This window comes from Saccopteryx bilineata, chromosome 1 (genome assembly GCF_036850765.1).
Source record: "Saccopteryx bilineata isolate mSacBil1 chromosome 1, mSacBil1_pri_phased_curated, whole genome shotgun sequence".
NCBI classification, from domain to species: Eukaryota; Metazoa; Chordata; class Mammalia; order Chiroptera; family Emballonuridae; genus Saccopteryx; species Saccopteryx bilineata.
Window position 1 is genome coordinate 396,774,166 of NC_089490.1, and position 19,747 is coordinate 396,793,912.

Below are 19,747 nucleotides of genomic sequence, written 5' to 3' on the forward strand. Positions count from 1 at the left end.
AATAGATTTTCTCACTCATCTCCAGATTTAGTCTCCTTTCTTTACTTTTGTTCAGTTTTGACTGCCATTCATTTGAAAGACTCATTACTAACACCTCTTTTACCCTCATATCAGGAGTAAAAAAGATTTCACTGTACTGGCAGGCAAAACTTAATTTTTGAAATCTAGAGAGTTGAATTTCAGCAAATCAGGGAAGTTTTAGAATGTGGCGGGTGTAATTCACAAAGGATAAACCTGAACTAGGGATTGGTCAACCAGCTTTCCAGACTGAGCTCTGCGGCTTGCTCTGGGATCTTGAGCGAATCATTACTTCCAGGATTTTGCATTGTTCTGGGCACTATTAAGGAATGTGACCATAGACTCCCAGGTGTTTCTGTCTGGTGCTAAGGTCAGGCACCACAGGAAAAATGTGAGTTTTTTACATGACTTGTTATTTTTTTCCTTGTGCTCCAGCAAATGCAGGAGAGGTCTGTCCAAATGTTGTAAGTGATGTAGCAGGACAGTTTCTGCACCCGCCTTCATCTAAAACTCAGTCTTCAGAACTACGATGCCCCTGCAGAAGCTGTTGAGGCCAAGTTGACAGAAAAGCAAGACATAGATAACATCTCACTTTGGAACAGATTGAGGGTTCTCGGCGCTTTAGTAATCTCTATCTTCATTGTCATAGTGGCTGCCACACAGGAGCACAACCAGGAGGGAGGTCAGAATGCTGCTCTAGGGGACACAGGGTGTGAAGGCAGCTGCCCCATTGCTCACCTCTGATCGAGTGGCCCGTGCACACCAGGTCCATGATAACGTGACACCTGCTGAGCTGGACTAAGGCTGCACACAGCACTGGGCATGTTCGTCCTTCTCAGGTCACCTCCCTGGGCACCAGGTTCCCCACAGTGTCCTGAGGAGAGGGACAGCCAGGGCCATAGGGTGTCATGGGGCAGGGCCAGAGACTGTTTCCCCAACAGGATGGGCCCCTCACCCAGTGGCACAGTCCCTGGGACTCTCACAGGAGGACTGGGAGGGAGAAGGGGACACAGTGAGAGGGAGAGAGCCTGCCCCGTCCTCTGTCAGGATGGAAAGGCGGCTGCTGGGGGCACCGCCAGCTCTCACAGAGCCGAGGCCACCCCTGTACCTCACCCCACATTTCCCAGCCAGGGGGCCGCGACCCTCCCTGTGTCCTCTGCAGCCCCGTGTGGAGCTGAAACACTTCAATCATGTCCTCATGGAGAGATCACACTGATGTAAAGGTGTCTCTCACCACGTCCACCCTGGAATTAAGTCAGATTCACACAAATGTCCTCACTAGCTGGATTCTCAGTGTGGGGAAGTCCATGTGCTGTGTGGGGAATGTCCACTCCTGGAGGCGGGACATCTGTAGGCAGAATGGACCAGGTCCCCTCCCACCCCATCCTGGTCCCTCAGCCCTGTGTCCCCTTTTAGTGACAAGTGGAGTCTTCGGTGCTGGGACTCAGAGAAAGGACACCGGGCTGCTCTGCCCAACTCCTGAGCCTCCTCCTCGCTCCACTGGAGACCTGCGCCCTTCTCTGGGGACACGCAGGGTTTATCTGCGGGGTGTGGACATGGTTCTCTCCTGACTCGCACGGTCTGTGCAGACTGGACCAGGACTATTGAATTCCCCACACGCACGGCTACCTGCCTGGTGCCTCCATTCCCTTTGCTGGTTGCAGTTTCTTCCACATCTGGGTTGTGAACAATAGTCTGCGTTAACATGTCATCTCCAAGGGCAGCATGACTTACGTCCCTTTTTCTTTTTTCTATGTCAGAACATTGTAGTGAAAGAATGTAGCAGATACATATTAACAGTCTTTCATATGAGTTCCCTGTTGTTCAATGATGACTTGATCTCTCCCGGACAATGTGAAGGTTTCAACGTCTTGCTTCAATAAATTTCTTCCCTGCACTTTTCTTCCTGTCTTGTTTTATCCAACAGTCTCTGGCTTGAGTTTGGTGGTTTCATCATGAAGCGGCCTGTGGGTGGTGTCAGGAGTAAAGTACGGAGACCAGCGTCCAGGGTCCAGGGAGGCCTGAGTGCAGGGGTCCTGGCGGGAATATGGGCTCAGGAGCCTTCCTGCATAACGCCACAGACTGACTGGTCACTTGGCCCCGAGGGTGGGGCGATTGAGTATAAAAGCATAAGAAAGCGCTTCTCTGGAGCGTGGACGGCAGAGACCGCAGCCTGATGGCGGTCACATGGTTCCCACCAGCAGCATCTTTGCTACTGCACCCACATCGTCAGCACAAACCTTGCTCGGTTTTCATCCCACCCTGGGGTCAATGCCCGGATGGCCCCATGTGACATGATCTTTGTCCACTTTTCCACTTGTAGTGAATCTGCAGGGTTCAAACTTCATTTACTCCCTGCACTCTGCACATGCGCATTGCTCACCTCAACCTCGGCTACGGCGTCGTCCTTCAGGGTCTCCCTATAACCACTGACACGGGTATCCATCTCCCATGTGGACAGCTCCACGCACACCATCCACACTCACTGCAGGAGGAACACGTCAGATGAGCACAGTGTCTCCCCACCTACTCCTCTTCCATGAGCGCATCCAGGCTAATGGGCCCCGTCCAATGAGGCAGCTGACTCAGATGAGGACAGATCATAGCTGGTATCCAGGGGCTGCTGTGACACACGGCAACACTCTTGGTGGCTTCAATTAAGTTCTTTTCTTCAGGTGCAGATGACAAATTTTAAAATCTGTAACCTCTGCTGAAATCTCAGTGTCAGGAGGCCATGCTGGCTCTGGAACATCGAAGGGAACATCTATCTCTGTGCCTCCAGCCCAGGGCTGATGGCTGGTCTCGTCTGGTACCCACATTCCTCCTATCTCTACCCCATGATGGGACATTGCTGTATTGTTCTCTGTGTTTGAAAATGTGCCTGTCTCCTTCATATGGAATATTTGGGATGCCATTTAATGGTCACCAGAAAATTCAGGATAATTTTCCTAACTCAAAATCTAAATTTATCACATCTACAAAGTCTTTTTCTCATGAGAGAGACATGACAGGTCCGGGTTTAGGGTCTGGATCTGATTGGGGCCGTTACGAGCCTACTTCAGCCCCTGTGCCTGCTGACTCTAAGAGTTTACCTAGCTCTGCCCACTCCAAGACCAAGCCTCCCTCCAACATCCTTTTGCAACTTTGAATCAGGAGAGGTCATGTGTTTCTAAATGTTTTAAGTAAGAGGACTTATTATTAGACCTACACCCCTTCTCTAGTAATAAACTATATATTTATACAAAATGTGGTGGAGAAAATGGAAAATAAGTGTTAGCCTCTATTATCTATTGTATCTAAAGCTTTTATAGGAAATGTGATCACAGGGGAACATGTCCACGTAAATTAGTCTTCATTTTCTGGAACGCATTCTGTGTTTATCCACACCCTGTGCTCGGCGGACACAGGGTCATGGTGATCTTGTCACAGTCTGAGAAATGCAGCCTGCAATCGTGCGGGGAGGACAAGGCCCTCCACCAGCAGTACACAAAGGCCTGGTCTGACCCTGTCCCGGACTGCCCTCTGCCCCCATGTCCCTGCTCACCCAGAAGCTGTGCTCAGCCATCCTGTCTACGTGCCATTCTCTCGTGCATAATGTTGGGTCACAGCACTGCACGTCGTTTTGTCGTGGTCCCTTCCCTCTATGTTGTCCATGCACAGGACAGCTGACAGCCTTGTCTGCAAGGTCCGTGTCCTATCTCCTGCTCGGTGAAGCAATCTGTGCCTCTCACACCCTAAAATAAATCTTCATACAAAGTCACACTGTGTACACTAAACTGCGCATACACACAAACACATTTTAACACATACCCAGACCATGCAGAATTATACAAGCACAGAGATACCTAGAGACATGAATAAGGGGAAACACACACACACACACAGAGGCAGCCATACTCATCCCTCTGTTGTCACTGTATTCCTTTGTGATATGAGTCCTATGACAGAGCTCTTTTGGGAACATTTAGAATAAATTAACAATATCAATAACAAACACTGTCAATCATTGTTAATATTTCTAGAATGCTTAAGAGTTTACAAACATGGAGACACCTATGAGCAGCCATTGTCTTGGAATTTTACAAGTCATGTCTCACTTTGTCCTGATGGGTCTCCACAAGCCAAAAGACTGTTACTGCCGTTGGATGTGTGACCAAGGATGTCCCTCCACTGGCCTCCAGCCTGGCTCTGTGTCTTCTCAGCATCAACGGGGAAGATTTCAAAAGCAAGTGATGCGCAGGCCCCAATCCAGGACCAACGTGAGTACCTCTGCGGGTGGAACCGTGTGGTCCCCATCCCCACCTCCCCTGCTGCGGGTGCAGCACCACTTGACTACGGACACCTCCCCATGACAGCCCCTGAACTGGGGAGGACAGCCAGACTGTGCATGAGCCAGAGACTCCCAGCATCCCCAGGGGGTCACCTGGAGACCTTTCCTTGGCCACTTCTCTAGCTCTGTAAGGTGGGCACGGCAGGGCTTTTACCGGTATTACTGTAATAACAGTGACAGATAGAATGTGACAGACATAATGTGACAAAGTGTGTGTATGTGTGTACATGCATATGTAAGATAAAGAACAGAAATAAGAGAGGAAAGATAAGCATGGTCAGAGAAGGATTTAATGGGCCAACTTATAAAAAAAAATTTAAATAAGAGAGATTTTGCTGAAAGAAAATCACCAAGAATTACATAAAGAAAAAGCCCCCACAGCAAAGACTACGAACTGGAACAGCTCACTCATTCCCCACATCAGAACACATTTTGTGACATTGGGAAACATCACCTTAAAGGAAGGAGGTTCTTTCAAAAAGAAACACTAGGTCACCTTCCAGGATGGGGAATAAAAGTAGAATCAGCCCTGACCGGAGGGCACAGAGGAACACTGAAAGTTCAGAGGTCTGGCCTGTACCTGTGCACAGACAGAATTCTGAGGCAGTCAGCTAGCATTTCAGCATGAACATAAACACATCTCAGAAGAGCAGCACATCTGCTGAAGTTTTATCTCCCATGAGGTTTTACTCAGAAGGTAGGGGAGAATTTTCTCTACAGAAAGGACTGGATGAAGATAGACAAGGCAGGCAGCCCAGTGCACACAGGATATAACACAGGAGTTCGTAGATGAGCCGCAGAGAAGGTGCAAACAGAGAGGTGCTCACGTTCCCAGCAGGAGACGCGGTGAACGCAGCTGTGGGGAGGAGGCGACAGCGTGGTGTGGATGAGGTCGCAGAGGCTTCTCGGGCTTCTCACTGGAAGTGGTTTTCAGTCTTTCCTTTTTTTTTAAATTTGTTTTTATTTATTCATTTTAGAGAGGAGAGGGAGAGACAGAGAGAGAGAGAAGGGGGGAGGAGCTGGAAGCATCAACTCCCATATGTGCCTTGACCAGGCAAGCCCAGGGTTTCGAACTGGTGACCTCAGCATTCCAGGTCAACACTTTATCCACTGCGCCACCACAGGTCAGGCAATCTTTCCTTTTTTGAGCAATGTTTCTACATCACTATTTTCATATAAAAATTTGAAATTTACAGAAAATTATCAGAGAGGTATGAGAGGAAAGGACAGCATTGAAATTCATAAGACAAAATATGGTTGAAATAAGTTAATAAGTGGCAAATCCGCGAAGGCCACATAGGAATCTCAGCTGCACCAAACTTAGGAGACACTTGATGTATTTTGTTGAAAGAATGAAGAAATTTTCTTAAGGAATTGATTGTCATATTAAATGACAGGAGATAAGGCCAGGAAGTGAAGAACAGTATGTTATATCATAGAATGAGATTCTACTTAGAAATTAAAGGCCGATAGACATTCCACAGAGAACAAAGCCCATGTGAGCTGTCATTCTCCTAGATTAGACTGTGAACGGGTGAGGACTGAGTGGGTCCTGAAGGACAAAGTCAATGAGGGTGACAGAGAGGAGAAGATGGGGACATCCAGGAGGGAGGACAAGCCTGGCAAAGTCTCAACATTCGAGATGACCTCCATGCACTGGAGGTCACATGTGACCACTCTTCTGCCACCATTGGTCAGCACGGCAGCACCTCACTATCCTTTGGGTGTGAGGCCACCAGTCTGTCCCCATCTTTTGCCAGAAGGACGAATGCTGTCAGGGATGTCTCTATGACTGTGTGTCTCGGCCGTGGCTTTAGTGTCATTGGAGGTTCAGAATTGCTTTGTTGAATGGTTGCCCTGAGCAGTGCACATTGTTTAGCAACAAATGTGGTCTCACCCTTTTGATACCAATGGTCTACCACTCACCCTTTGGGACACCAAAATACTTCTGGTCATGACAAAGTCTACAACAGTGTGTGGAAGGAGGAAGAGAAACAGCTCCAGCAGAGAATCGCGGTTCAGCACTGGGAATACTTATTAAATCTGCCCTATTTCCTTTTGTCACACTCCTAAGACCACAGATTCACACTCTGGATGGCAATGGTTAGCAAGAAAACAGGCACATTAGCTGTAGGGAAACTAGTAACTGAATAGAGAAGATTTGCTGTATTAATCTGAGGAAGCACATGGACTGTCACTTGTGTGTGGTATGAAATATTTAAGCACATATTTTATAGAAATATCAAATTGTGTAAGTTGAAGGTTTTGGTGAACGAGCCAAAAAGAATTAAGTGGGGGTGCCACCTGATCCCGACTCAGCTTCCAAATCTGTCTCTCAGTCCCCAGTCAGTAGACGGATCAGGGTTAGATGAAATCAAAGTAATGTTTACTTCTAGGGAACAGACGGACTGCGATGTCCCCGTCCCTGGCTGTCAAGACTCAACTTCTTTCTCTCCCCACCTAGCCGTGCCAAGTGTGGTTCCACAGCTCTCTCCAGGGACAGAGAGAACATGGTGTTAGCACCACGATGTCTGGCTGATGTCGGTGTTTAGTGTTGAGGTGAGCTTTGCCTTTTTAGAATTCTTATTTTAAATGAGTTTCCCTTTCGAAAGAAATCCCTCAATGAAACATGTTTTATAACCAGAGAATTCTTTGTAGAATTGCAAACTGTCCCCCAAAAGAGTTTAAAGGAAGTAGACACCCAGTGTATCATGACTGTCACACACACACACCAGATAGCACAGGTCATGCTCACTAGGAGCTGAACAGGGAAGAAAGTGCCATGGGGTCAGGTCCTGTCACCAGGAGAAAGGTACACACTAGAGTCACGGGGTCATTGGAAGGTGACCTCATGGATTCAAGGCCACAATCTGACAATGACATGGGGCTGCCTTTGGTGTGGCATAGAGAATAAATACCTAAAGGCACCCAAGTAGGGACAGTAGAGAAGATTTCATGTGGAGCAAAGGCATCGAGTGGAGTACCATGTGGCCTGCACAAATATCCACCTGGAGACCATATAGGGCAGCTGTGCAGGTCAAGGTCACAGCAAGCAATTTGACTCATAGCGTGGAGATACATAGGGTCAAACTTAGTGGATGGGCAGTGTTGAGAGCTCTCTGATCCTAGACACCTTCCTCCTTACCTGGCTCTGCCTCCCACTGGCTGTGTGCCATGGTCAACCTACTGAGGTCTCTTTTTCCATTAAACTGGATAGATGTCCCATACCTCCTTCATGAGAGGGACATCACACATCAGGTTGCTCAGGGGAATCCTGGTTTGTGCCGCTGTCCTTGCATTCTGTCCATTTAGTGACCTCTTCTACCTTCTCAAGTGCCCCAAGTAGGACAGTAAGTTTCATCATCACTCTACTCACTGGTTGTTGTGAAGATCAAGAGAGGTGGTCACAGTGTCTGTATGGAGTCAGTGCTATGGAACTGTTTGCCATTCATGTTTTACTGAATCTGGAAGTAGGTAACACAGTTGGGGGCTAGACATGGAGAGCTCCATGGGCCAGTGGCAGGTAGCATGTGTTCAGAAGCCAAGTTTTCTCTGTAAAACTATTTAAGAATGAGTCAGAAAAATATCAAGTAACAATAGATCAAAATATAGTGTTTTATGTTATATTATGGGGCCTCTTTTCACCTTTCTAAACATGACCACTTCTGGATGTCTTAGGATGTAGATTAGCAGCTTATTTTGTGCATCTGTGTTGGTCCAAGTTGTCCTCAAAATTTTACTGAACAACCCTCTCACTGTTACAAATCAATGGCTGCCACTGACATGCAGAGAGCTCCTACTCTGTGCCCAGCCCTGTCTGAGGACTTACACGCTGTAGCTCATTCAGCCTCATGACAAGCCGAGGACTGTTCCCATTATACAGAGACCCGGCTGTGAAATCTCCCAGCTGTCCTGGTCCAAGTCATGGGAGGCGCCTGGTCTAGGAATGGCCTGGAAACCGTGATCACCAAACATCTCTCTGCCACCAAGACAGCTCTAGGATCAGGGCCTTTCCTGAGGTTTTGGTCTGTAAATGCGCACCATTCTCAACTGTTTGATGTTGGTGTGATGTTGAGAAGAAGAGCTTTATCTCCAAAGATCATGCCTGAGGTGATCACACAGCCTGGACATAAGGAGCAGACTTGATTTACAGACCGAGTGAACAAAGTGCAGGGTTTCTGGTGCCCAGAATCTGTGGGGCCGATTTCTATGACTAACTTACAATTAAGAAAAGGTCAACGAACATCTAATGGTCACAACTCATTTCTATAGGTTTTGTTTCAATACATGGATCACTAAGAATAAAAATAGCTCTCACTGAATGTTATTACTCTGTTCAGCATGGCAGTCCTCAAATAACCAACATATCAGCGTGAGTTATCTCAGGACTTGTGAGAGCCCAAGGACAGGCCAGCTAGAACTCTCTCTCACCCTCGTGTCTCCCTCAGTGAGGACACAGGAGGTCAGGGAGGAACCTGAGTCATTCTCCTCCACAGCAGGTTGGTCTTAGAAAGTGCATGCACACTTAGACCAAAGGCTACTTCCCTCCAATGGTACCAAGCTCAAGTTGTGATTATGAGTCAAAGTCCATATTGGGGAGAAAAAAACATCAGGCCAGTAATAGATACGTTCAAACATTTTGGTTTCATCTGTTTCAGCTTGGGAACGCTTACTTTTAAATAAGTCCTTTGTGTGAGACAAGGTGTTGTTCTCTGATATTTGAGAATGGTCACCACGGGGTCTAGAGAAAACACGGGGGTAAAGAAGCACACACTTGTTGCACATGATGTGGGAGCATTTTGCTGAGTAAGAACCTGTGAAGGGTCCCGTGTCCCAGCAGACAGCAGGGCAGGCAGGGCCATACTCTGGGCTCCAGGTAGGTCATCACTGAGTCTAATTCAACGAGACAGTCTTCCCTTCTGTTACGGTGGTCTCGCACTCGCCTTAGGATTGAAGACTGCCAACAGTGTTACCTGGGAGAGGGCACACACATGAGATCACAGCCTTTTCTGCTTTCTAGTCTCTTCCCAAATCATTATTGTTCTGGAAAACTTACAACTCAGCACCCAGCCCAGGTGTCTGGTGAAACAGGGGAACAGAAACCGATTTTGAGCACTTTTTAACTTGTTGAAGATTCAGAGGAGAAAAAATAGGAGAAACAGGAGTTGGAAGAGGGAGGAGGACAGGGCGGGGGATGAAGGAGGAGGAGGGATGACAAAAATAACAGTAATAACACATAAGGACAACACACAGGTCACAGTGTTGTCATTTCTTTATTGTCTAGCAAGTACTTCTACATCCATTTCATCTACTGACATGGCCATTGCTACAGTTTTCACTTTCACGGTTCTTATATCTCTGTCTTCTTTGTTTCTACACACAGAGCACAGGCTGGTGGGTTCTGGTGGATTGCCATGGTCCTTTCCTGGGACAGTGGCAGTTGTGTCCGGTGACTCATTCCTTTATCCATGGAGGGGTCAAGGTGGCCTCCTAGAGAATAAAAGGAGGATTTCTGGGCACTCACCTCCAAAGTGAGATCCTTCTTTCCTGCCACACCACAGTGACCAGGCAGAGCCGCTGCCGGGACCATGAAGCTGCTCCCAGTCCTCGTGCTCGCTGCCCTCCCCTTTTACTGCTACGCAGGTGAGTCCGCACGGGGCGGGGCTCGGGGGGCTTGTTGTCATGGTTGTTGTGAAAATCTCCTGTTCTCCACACCTGAGGACAGAGCATCTCACTTCTGTAGTTTATAAGTGTGTGTGTGTGTGTGTGTGTGTGTGTGTGTGTGTGTGTGTGTGTGTGAAATTAGAAGCAGATATTTGAGGGCTTAAAGAATACCCAGATACTGAATTACTATCCGAGGACTCAGATCATTCCCCGCCATCTTTTTTTTTTTTCTTTTTTTTTTCATTTTTCCGAAGCTGGAAACGGGGAGGCAGTAAGACAGACTCCCGCATGCACCCGACTGGGATCCACCCGGCATGCCCACCAGGGGGCGATGTTCTGCCAATTTGGGGCGTTGCTCTGTTGCAACCAGAGCCATTCTAGCGCCTGAGGCAGAGGCCACAGAGTCTTCCCCAGCGCCTGGGCCATCTTTGCTCCAATGGAGCCTCAGCAGCGGGAGGGAAAGAGAGAGACAGAGAGGAAGGAGAGGGGGAGGAGTGGAGAAGCAAATGGGCGCTTCTCTTGTGTGCCCTGCCGGGAATCAAACCTGGGCCTCCTGCACGCCAGGCCGATGCTCTACCACTGAGCCAATCGGCCAGGGCCACCGCCATCTTTCTGAATGGACGTGCAGCTGGGATGTGGGAGAAGGACAAGCATCACGGCTGCCCAACAAGGAGTTCATGCCTCTGTGACTGAGCAGCTTTTGCACGCTTCCATCCTAGGTGTTGTCTATGCAGTTCTGGAAAACACGCTCAGTGATTTAACTGATATTCAAGTGAGCACGGATGAATTCCTAGAAAAATATCAACAATTCTTACAAAATGAAGAGAGTGTAGAGGTCACGAATAAAAGATTCTTTGGGGCATAGGATGAGAAAACTCTGGACAATATCAGATTGATATTGGTAAGTTTGGTTTCTTATTATTTGCTTTTAAATCACTTGGACAGGGACAAGCAGGAAGTTACTGTATTTATCGCTCCATAAGATGCATCTGACCATAGACACACCTCGGGTTTTTAAGGAGGAAAATAAGAAAAAAAAATATTCTGAATCAAATGTTGTGTTAAAACATTTAATGAAATTCCATACTTTTTGTTCCTTAAGAAGCAAGAGAATTTTCCTGTCCACTTTTGCAGGAATAAAGGCATCTTATGGAGTAAAAAATAAAGTAGTTATTATTTTTTTCGAGGGAGTGTTTCTTATGCTTTATTTTATTTCAGTGAATTTTATTGTTGGTGAGTGGGAGTACTCTGACACCAGGAAAGCCATCCAAGCTGGTATTGGGGAGCCTGTGCACTTTGTGGAGTCTCTAGTGAGTGATCACTGAAAAGGCGAGAGGGAAAAGGGGGTTTGGGCAAAGGCTTACCTTCCCCTCAGCTGAAGAGACCCCGAGTCTCAAGAGGACCCTCACTTGTAAAAGTGATCAGCAGAAAATAATTTCTTTTGTTTATCAAAACAAATAGTAGAACATTTTAAAGAATTTTCAAAAGAGTCGAGAAATTTATATTTGAGGATGATTCCTTATACTGTATATATTAGTTAACACTATCTTCAATATAGGTGTAAGTGATTGAATTTCTTGACTATTAATTATAGTTCGTGAGTGAGAAGTGGAGACCTTGGCTCTGATATGGCCACGGGTGATGTCATTGATGAAAACCAAATCATTAGTTAAACAATGAGCTAGTCCTGCTGTTTATGACAGAGACTGTGTAGTTATTTCCAGCAGTCATTCCCTACCCTAATGTTCCATTCACAATGTCCCAGGGTAACTACTTGGCAATATTGCTACAACACAATGATAACTAACTGTCAATCACTAAGGGATTTCTGACAATGTTAGATGAACTTGGGGAATTTTGATAAAAAAATAATTTAGTCCCAAAGAGAGAGATATTGCATTTTAAAAATGTAATTAATTAATTATTTTTAATTTATAATTTTACTTTGTGTTTACATAGATTCAAGTGTCCCATCGAATATATCTCCACGCACCCCCTTATTCCCCCTCGGCCCCCCCATGCCCCCTCCCCCCAATGCCTTCCCCCCTTCCCTCCAGGATTTGCTGTCCTGCTTTCTATAATGCTGTATTATGTATGTATAATTTCATTAATCTTTCCCTTCTCTGATCCCATCTTCTCTTCTACTTTCCCTCTGACTGCTGCCCTCTGGTCCCTTTGACCCCACCTCTGACTGTTCCACTCCTCAGTTCCCATTGTTCATTGGATTCCTCACATGAGTGAGAATATATGGTATTTTTCTTTCTCTGCCTGGCTTATTTTACCTAGCATTATAGTTTCCAGGTCCATCCAAGATTTCGTGAAAGGTAAGATTTTCTTCTTTCTCATGGCCGCATAGTATTTTATTGTGTATTTGTACCACTGCTTTTTAATCCACTTGTCCACTGATGGACACTTGGGCTGTTTCCAGATATTGGCTATTGTGAACAATGCTGCAATAAACATGGGGGTGTATTTCTTCTTTTGAATCAGTGATTTGGTATTTATAGGATATATTCCTAAAAGTGAGATTGCTGGGTCAAAGAGCAGTTCCATTTTTAATTTTTTGAGGAATCTCCATATTGTTTTCAACAGTGGCTGCACCAGTCTTCATTCCCACCAGCAGTGCAGGAGGGTTCCCTTTTCTCCACATCCTCTCCAGCACTTATTATGTGTTGTTTTGTTAATAAGCGCCATTCTAACTGGTGTGAGGTGATATCTCATTGTGGTTTTAATTTGCATTTCTCTAATGATTAGTGATATTGAACATTTTTTCATCTATTGGCCATCTGAATGTCTTTTTTGGAGAAGTGTCTATTTATTTCTTTTGCCCATATTTTTATTAAATTGTTTATCTTCCTGGTGTTGAGTTTTACAAGTTCTTTATAAATTTTGTTTATTACTCCCTTATCAGATATAATGGCAAATATATTCTCCCATTGTGTGAGTTTTCTTTTTCTTTTGTTAATGGTGTCTTTTGCTGTGCAAAAGCATTTTCATTTTATATAGTCCCATTTGTTCATCCTGTTTTTTTATGACTTGCCTGTGGAGAGAAATCAGCAAAAATATTGCTACGAGAGATTTTGGTGAATTTACTGCCTATGTTTTCCTCCAAGATGTTCATGATTTTGTGACTTACATTTAAGTCTTTTATCCATTTTGATATTCCTTTTGTAAATGCTGTAAATTGGTGATCCAGTTTCATTTTTTTGCAAGGACCTGTACAATTTTTCCAACATTATTTGTTAAAGAGATCGTCTTTATTCCATTGTATGCTCTTTCCTTCTTTGTCAAATATCAATTGTCTATATTGGTGTGGATTTATTTCTGGGTTCTCTGTTCTGTTTCATTGATCTATATGCCTGTTCTTTTTTTTTTTTTTTTTTTTGTATTTTTCTGAAGCTGGAAATGGGGAGAGACAGTCAGACAGACTCCCGCATGCGCCCGACCGGGATCCACCGGGCATGCCCACCAGGGGACGACGCTCTGTCCACCAGGAGGCGATACTCTGACCCTCCGGGGCGTCGCTCTGTTGCGACCAGAGCCACTCTAGAGCCTGGGGCAGAGGCCAAGGAGCCATCCCCAGTGCCCGGGCCATCTTTGCTCCAATGGAGCCTCGCTGCGGGAGGGGAAGAGAGAGACAGAGAGGAAGGAGAGGGGGAGGGGTGGAGAAGCAGATGGGCACTTCTCCTGTGTGCCCTGGCCGGGAATCGAACCCGGGACCTCTGCACGCCAGGCCGACGCTCTACCACTGAGCCAACCGGCCAGGGCATATGCCTGTTCTTATGTCAGTACCAGGCTGTTTTGAGTATGATTGCCTTGTAGTATGACTTGATAACAAGAAGTGTGATACCCCCTATTTTATTCTTCTTTTTCAGGATTGCTGAGGCTGTTTGTGTTCTTTTTTTGTTCCATATAAATTTTTGGAATATTTGTTCTATATCTTTACAGTATGCCATTGGTATTTTAATAGTTATTGCATTAAATTTATAAATTGTTTTGGGTAATATATACATTTAAATGATGTTTATTCTTCCTACCCATGAGCACGGTATATGCTTCCACTTGTTTGTATCTTTCTTGATTTTCTTTAACAATGTTTATAATTTTCTGAGTACAAGTCTTTAACCTCTTTGGTTAAATTTACTCCTAGGTACTTTATTTTTTTAGTTACAATAGTGAAAGAGATTGTTTTCTTAATTTTTTTTCAGACAGTTTATTGTTGGTGTATGAAAATGCCATTGGTTTCTGAATATTGATTTTATATCCTGCAACTTCCTGAATTTATTTATCAGGTCCAGTAGTTTTTTGACTGAGACTTTAAGGTTTTCTATGTACAGTATCATATCTTTGGCAAGTAATGATAGTTTTACCTCTTCCAATTTGTATGCCTCTATCCCTTCTTTTTGTCTTATTGCTGTGGCTAGCACTTCCAGAATTATGTTGAATAAGAGTGGTGAAAGGGGGCACCACTGCCTCGTTCCTGATCTTAAGGGGATTTTTTAAAATTTTTGCCCATTGATTATAATGTTGACCTTGGGTTTGACATAGATGGCCTTTATCATGTTGAGGTATGATCACTGTATCTTCACTTTGCTGAGAGTTATGATCATAAATGGGTGCTGAATTTTATCCAATGCTTTTTCTCCATCTATTGATATTATCATGTGATTTTTATTTTTTCTTTTGTTTTTATGTAGAATCACATTGATTGATTTGCAGATATTGTACCAGCCTTGTCTCCTTAGAGTAAATCCCACCTGATCATGCTGTATAATTTTTTCATATATTGCTGGATCCAGTTTGCTAATATTTGGTTCAAAATTTTAGCAACTAAGTTCATCAGAGATACTGGTCTATAGTTTTCTTTCTTTGTGTTATCTTTGCCTGGTTTTGAAATTAGTATAATGCTTGCCTCATAAAAGGAATTTGGAAGTCTTCACTTCTCTTGAATTTTTTGAAGTAGCTTGAGAAGGATAGCAGTTAGATCTTTGAATATTTGGTGAAATTCCCCTGTGAAGCCTTCTTGCCCAGGGCTTTTGTTTGTTGGGAGTTTTTTGATAACTGTTTCAAGCTCATTCAATGAAATTGGTCTGTTTAGGTTTTTTGATTCTTCTACATTGATTTTTGAAAGAGTATATGTTTTGAGTAATTTGTCCATTTCATCTAGGTTGTCTAATTTTTTTGGCATACAATTCTTCATAATATATTCTTACAATCATTTGGATATCTGCTGTGTTGGTTGTTACTTCTCCTCTCTCATTTCTAATTTTATTTACTTGAGTCCTCTCTCTCTCTCTCTCTCTCTCTCTCTCTCTCTCTCTTTTGGTGAGCCTGTTTAAATGTTCATCAATTTTGTTTACCTTTTCAAAGAACCAGCTCTTGGTTACATTAATCCTCTGTATTTTTTTTTTTTTTTAGCCTCTATGTCATTTATTTCCACTCCAGTCTTTATTATTTCCTTCCTTCTACTTCCTCTGGGTTTTACTTGCTGTTCTTTTTCTAATTTTTTTTTTTGTATTTTTCTGAAGCTGGAAACGGGGAGAGACAGTCAGACTCCCGCATGCGCCAGACCGGGATCCACCCGGCACGCCCACCAGGGGCGACACTCTGCCCATCCGCAGCGTTGCTCTGTTGAGACCAGAGCCACTCTAGCACCTGAGGCAGAGGCCATGGAGCCATCCCCAGCACCTGGGCCATCTTTGCTCCAATGGAGCCTCGGCTGCGGAGGGGAAGAGACAGAGACAGAGAGGAAGAAGAGGGAGAGGGGTGTAGAAGTAGATGGGCGCCTCTCCTGTGTGCCCTGGCCGGGAATCGAACCTGGGACTTCTGCACGCAAGGCCGATGCTCTACCACTGAGCCAACTGGCCAGGGCCTCTATTTCTAATTTTTTTAGATGAAGGGTAAAATTGTTTATTTGAGCTTTTTCTAGCTTCTTTTTTTAAAATCATTTTTAATTAAATTTAATGCAGTTATATTGATAAATCAGAATACATATGTTGAGAGAAAACATCTCCAGATTATTTTGACATTTGATTATGCTGTATACCTCTCACCCAAAGTCAAATTGTCTTCTGTCACCTTCTATCTGGTTTTCTTTGTGCCCCTCCCCTCCCCTACCCCTTCTCTCCTTCCTTGCCCCCTCCCCCCACCCCCCACCTCCAATACCATCACATTCTTGTTCATGTCTCAAGTCCCTTTTTTATGTCCCACCTATGTATGGATTCATATAGTTCTTAGTTTTTTCTGATTTCCTTATTTCACTCCGTATAATGTTATCAAGGTTCATCCATGTTATTGTAAATGATCCGATGTCATCATTTTTTATGGCTGAGTAGTATTCCATAGTATATATGTACCAAAGCTTTTTAATCCACTCATCCTCTGATGGACACTTGGGCTGTTTCCAGATCTTGGCTATTGTGAACAATGCTGCCACAAGCAAGAGGGTGCATTTCTCCTTTTGGAGCAGTTCTATGGTGTTCTTGGGGTATATTCCTAAAAGTGGAATAGCTGGGTCAAAAGGCAGTTTGATTTTCAATTTTTTGAGGAATCTCCATACTGTTTTCCACAGTGGCTGCACCAGTCTGCATCCCCACCAGCAGTGCAGGAGGGTTCCCTTTTCTTCACATCCTCTCCAGCACTTATTCTGTGTTGTTTTGTTGAAGAGCGCCATTCTGACTGGTGTGAGGTGATATCTCAGTTTTAATTTTCATTTCTCTAATGATTAGTGATGTTGAGCATTTTTTCATATACCTATTGGCCATCTGTATGTCCTCTTTGGAGAAGTGTCTATTCATTTCTTTTGCCCATTTTTGGATTGGATTGTTTGTCTTCCTGGTGTTGAGATTTACAAGTTTTTTAATAAATTTTGGTTATTAACCCTTTATCAGACATATTATTGAATATCTTCTCCCATTGTGTAGTTTGTCTTTTCATTCTGTTCTTATTGTCTTTAACTGTGCAAAAGCTTTTTAGTTTGATATAGTCCCATTTGTTTATCCTGCCTTTTATTTCACTTCCCCGTGGAGATAAATCAGCAAATATATTGCTCTGAGAGATGTCGGAGAGCTTAATACCTATGTTTTCTTCTAAGATGCTTATGGTTTCACGGCCTACATTTAAGTCTTTTATCCATTTTGAGTTTATTTTTGTGAATGGTGTAAGTTGGTGGTCTAGTTTCATTTTTTTGCAGGTAGCTGTCCAATTTTTGCAACACCATTTGTTAAAGAGGCTGTCTTTACTCTATTGTATTTCCTTACCTCCTTTGTCAAATATCAGTTGTTCATAGAGCTGTGGGTTTATTTTTGGGTATTCTGTTCTGTTCTATTGATATATAAGCCTGTCTTATGCCATTACCAGGCTGTTTTGAGTACAATGGCCTTGTAGTATAACTTGATATCAGGAAGTATGATATCTCCCATTTTCTTCTTCTTTTTTAAGATTGTTGAGGCTATTAGTGTTCTTTTTGGTTCCATATAAATTTTTGGAATATGTGATCTATATCTTTGAAATATGTCATTGGTATTGCATTGAATTTATAAATTGCTTTCGGTAATATAGACATTTTAATGATGTTTATTCTTCCTAACCATGAGCAAGGTATATGCTTCCACTTGTTTGTATCTTCCTTGATTTCTTTTATCAATGCTTTATAATTTTCTGAGTACAAGTCTTTAGTCTCCTTGGTTTAATTTACTCCTGGGTACTTTATTTTTTGGTTGTAATAGTAAAGGGGATTGTTTCCTTAATTTCTATTTCTGACTGTTCATTGTTGGCATATAAAAATACCTCTGATTTCTGAGTATTAATTTTATATCCTGCCACTTTGCTGAATTTATTTATCAGGTCCAGTAGTTTTTGACTGATACTTTAGGATTTTCTATATACAATATTATATCATCTGCAAATAATGATAGTATTACTTCTTCTTTTCCAACATGAATGTCTTTCATTTCTTTTTCTTGTCTTATTACTGTGGCTAGGACTTCCAGGACTATGTTGAATAAGAATGGTGAAAGGGAGCACCCCTGCCTTGTTTCTGATCTTAGGGGGATTGCTTTAATTTTGTCCATTGAGTATGATGTCAGCTGTAGGTTTCTCATAGATGACTTTTATCATGTTGAGGTATGTTCCCTGTATTCCCACTTTGCTGAGAGTTTTGACCATGAACAGGTGCTGGATTTTATCAAATACTTTTTCTGCATCTATTGAAATTATCATGTGGTTTTTCTCCTTTCTTTTGTTTATGTGATGAATCACATTGATTGATTTACAAATATTGTACCAGCCTTGCTCCCCAGAATAAATCTCACTTGATCATGGTGTATGATTTTTTGCATATATTGTTTGATCCAATTTGCTAATATTTTGCTGAGGATTTTAGCATCTATTTTCATCAGAGATATTGGCCTATAATTTTCTTTCTTTGGGTTGTCTTTGCCTGGTTTTGGAATCAGGATTATGCTCACCTCATAAAAGGAGCTTGGCAGTCTTCCTTCCTCTTGAATTTTTTAAAATAGCTTGAGAAGGATAGGAGTTAGTTCTTTGAATATTTGTTAGAACTAAGTTGTGAAGCCATCAGGCCCTGGACTTTTCTTTGTTGGGAGTTTTTGATAACTATTTTGATATCATTTGGTGTAATCGGTTTGTTTAGGTTTTCTGATTCTTTCATATTGATTTTTGGAAGATTGTATGTTTCAAGGAATGTGCCCATTTCATCTAGGTTGTCTAGTGTTTAGATATAATGTTATTCATAGTACTTTCTTACAATATTCTGTATTTCTGTAGTGTCAGTTGTTATTTCTCCACTCTCATTTCTAATTTTGTTTATTTGAGTCCTCTCTTTCTCTTGTTGAGACTAGTTAAAGATTTATCGATCTAGTTTACCTTTTTAAGGAACCAGCTCCTAGTTTCGTTGATCCTCTGTATTGTTTCTTTAGCCTCTATGTCATATATTTCTGCTCTGATCTTTATTATTTCCTTCCTTCTACTAGCTCTGGGCTTTCCTTGCTGTTCTTTTTCTAGTTCTTTTAGATGGAGGGTTAAGTTGTTTATTTGACCTTTTTCTAGTTTCTTAAGGTGTGCCTGTAGTGCTATGAACTTCCCTCTCAGTACTGCTTTTGCTGTGTCCCACAAATTTTGAGTTGTATGCTCATTGTTATTCGTTTCTAGGAATTTTTTTATTTTTTCTTTGATCTCATTGTTTACCCATTCATTATTTAACAACCTGCTATTTAGTTTCCATGTGTTTGAGAATTTTTTTACCTTTTCTGTTGTGATTCATTTCTAGTTTCATGCCATTGTGATCAGAGAAAGTGCTTGATATTATTTCAATCTTCTTAAATTTGTTGAGACCACTTTTGTGCCCTAATATGTGGTCTATCCTAGAGAATATACCATGAGCACTTGAAAAGAATATATCAAGAGCACTTGAGTATATTCTGCTGCTTTAGGGTGAAAGGTTCTGAAGATATCTATTAAATCAAGTTGAAATAATGTGTCCTTTAAGTCTGCTGTTTCTTTGTTAATTTTCTTTCTTGAGAATCTCTCTAGTGATGTTAGTGGAGTATTGAAATCCCCTACTATTATAGTATTGCTGCTGATCTCGTCCTTTTAATCCATCAAAATCTGCTTTATATATTTAGGTGCTCCTATATTAGATGCATAGATATTTTTAATACTTATATCTTCCTGTTGGATTGATCCCTTTATCATTATGTAGTGGCCTTCTTCATT

At 42.9% G+C, this 19,747-nt stretch overlaps 1 protein-coding gene and 1 non-coding gene across 3 annotated transcripts in view; one reads left to right on the plus strand and one right to left on the minus strand.

The window, feature by feature from the left end:
* The window catches only part of LOC136320894 (secretoglobin family 1D member 2-like), a 236,610-nt gene that overhangs the window by 181,592 nt on the left and 35,271 nt on the right, over window positions 1-19,747 (plus strand). The gene's annotated exons all lie outside the window — the stretch shown is intronic.
* Window positions 15,809-15,884, minus strand: TRNAA-UGC (transfer RNA alanine (anticodon UGC)). Its single transcript has one exon. It is a non-coding gene; the product is annotated as a tRNA-Ala (tRNA).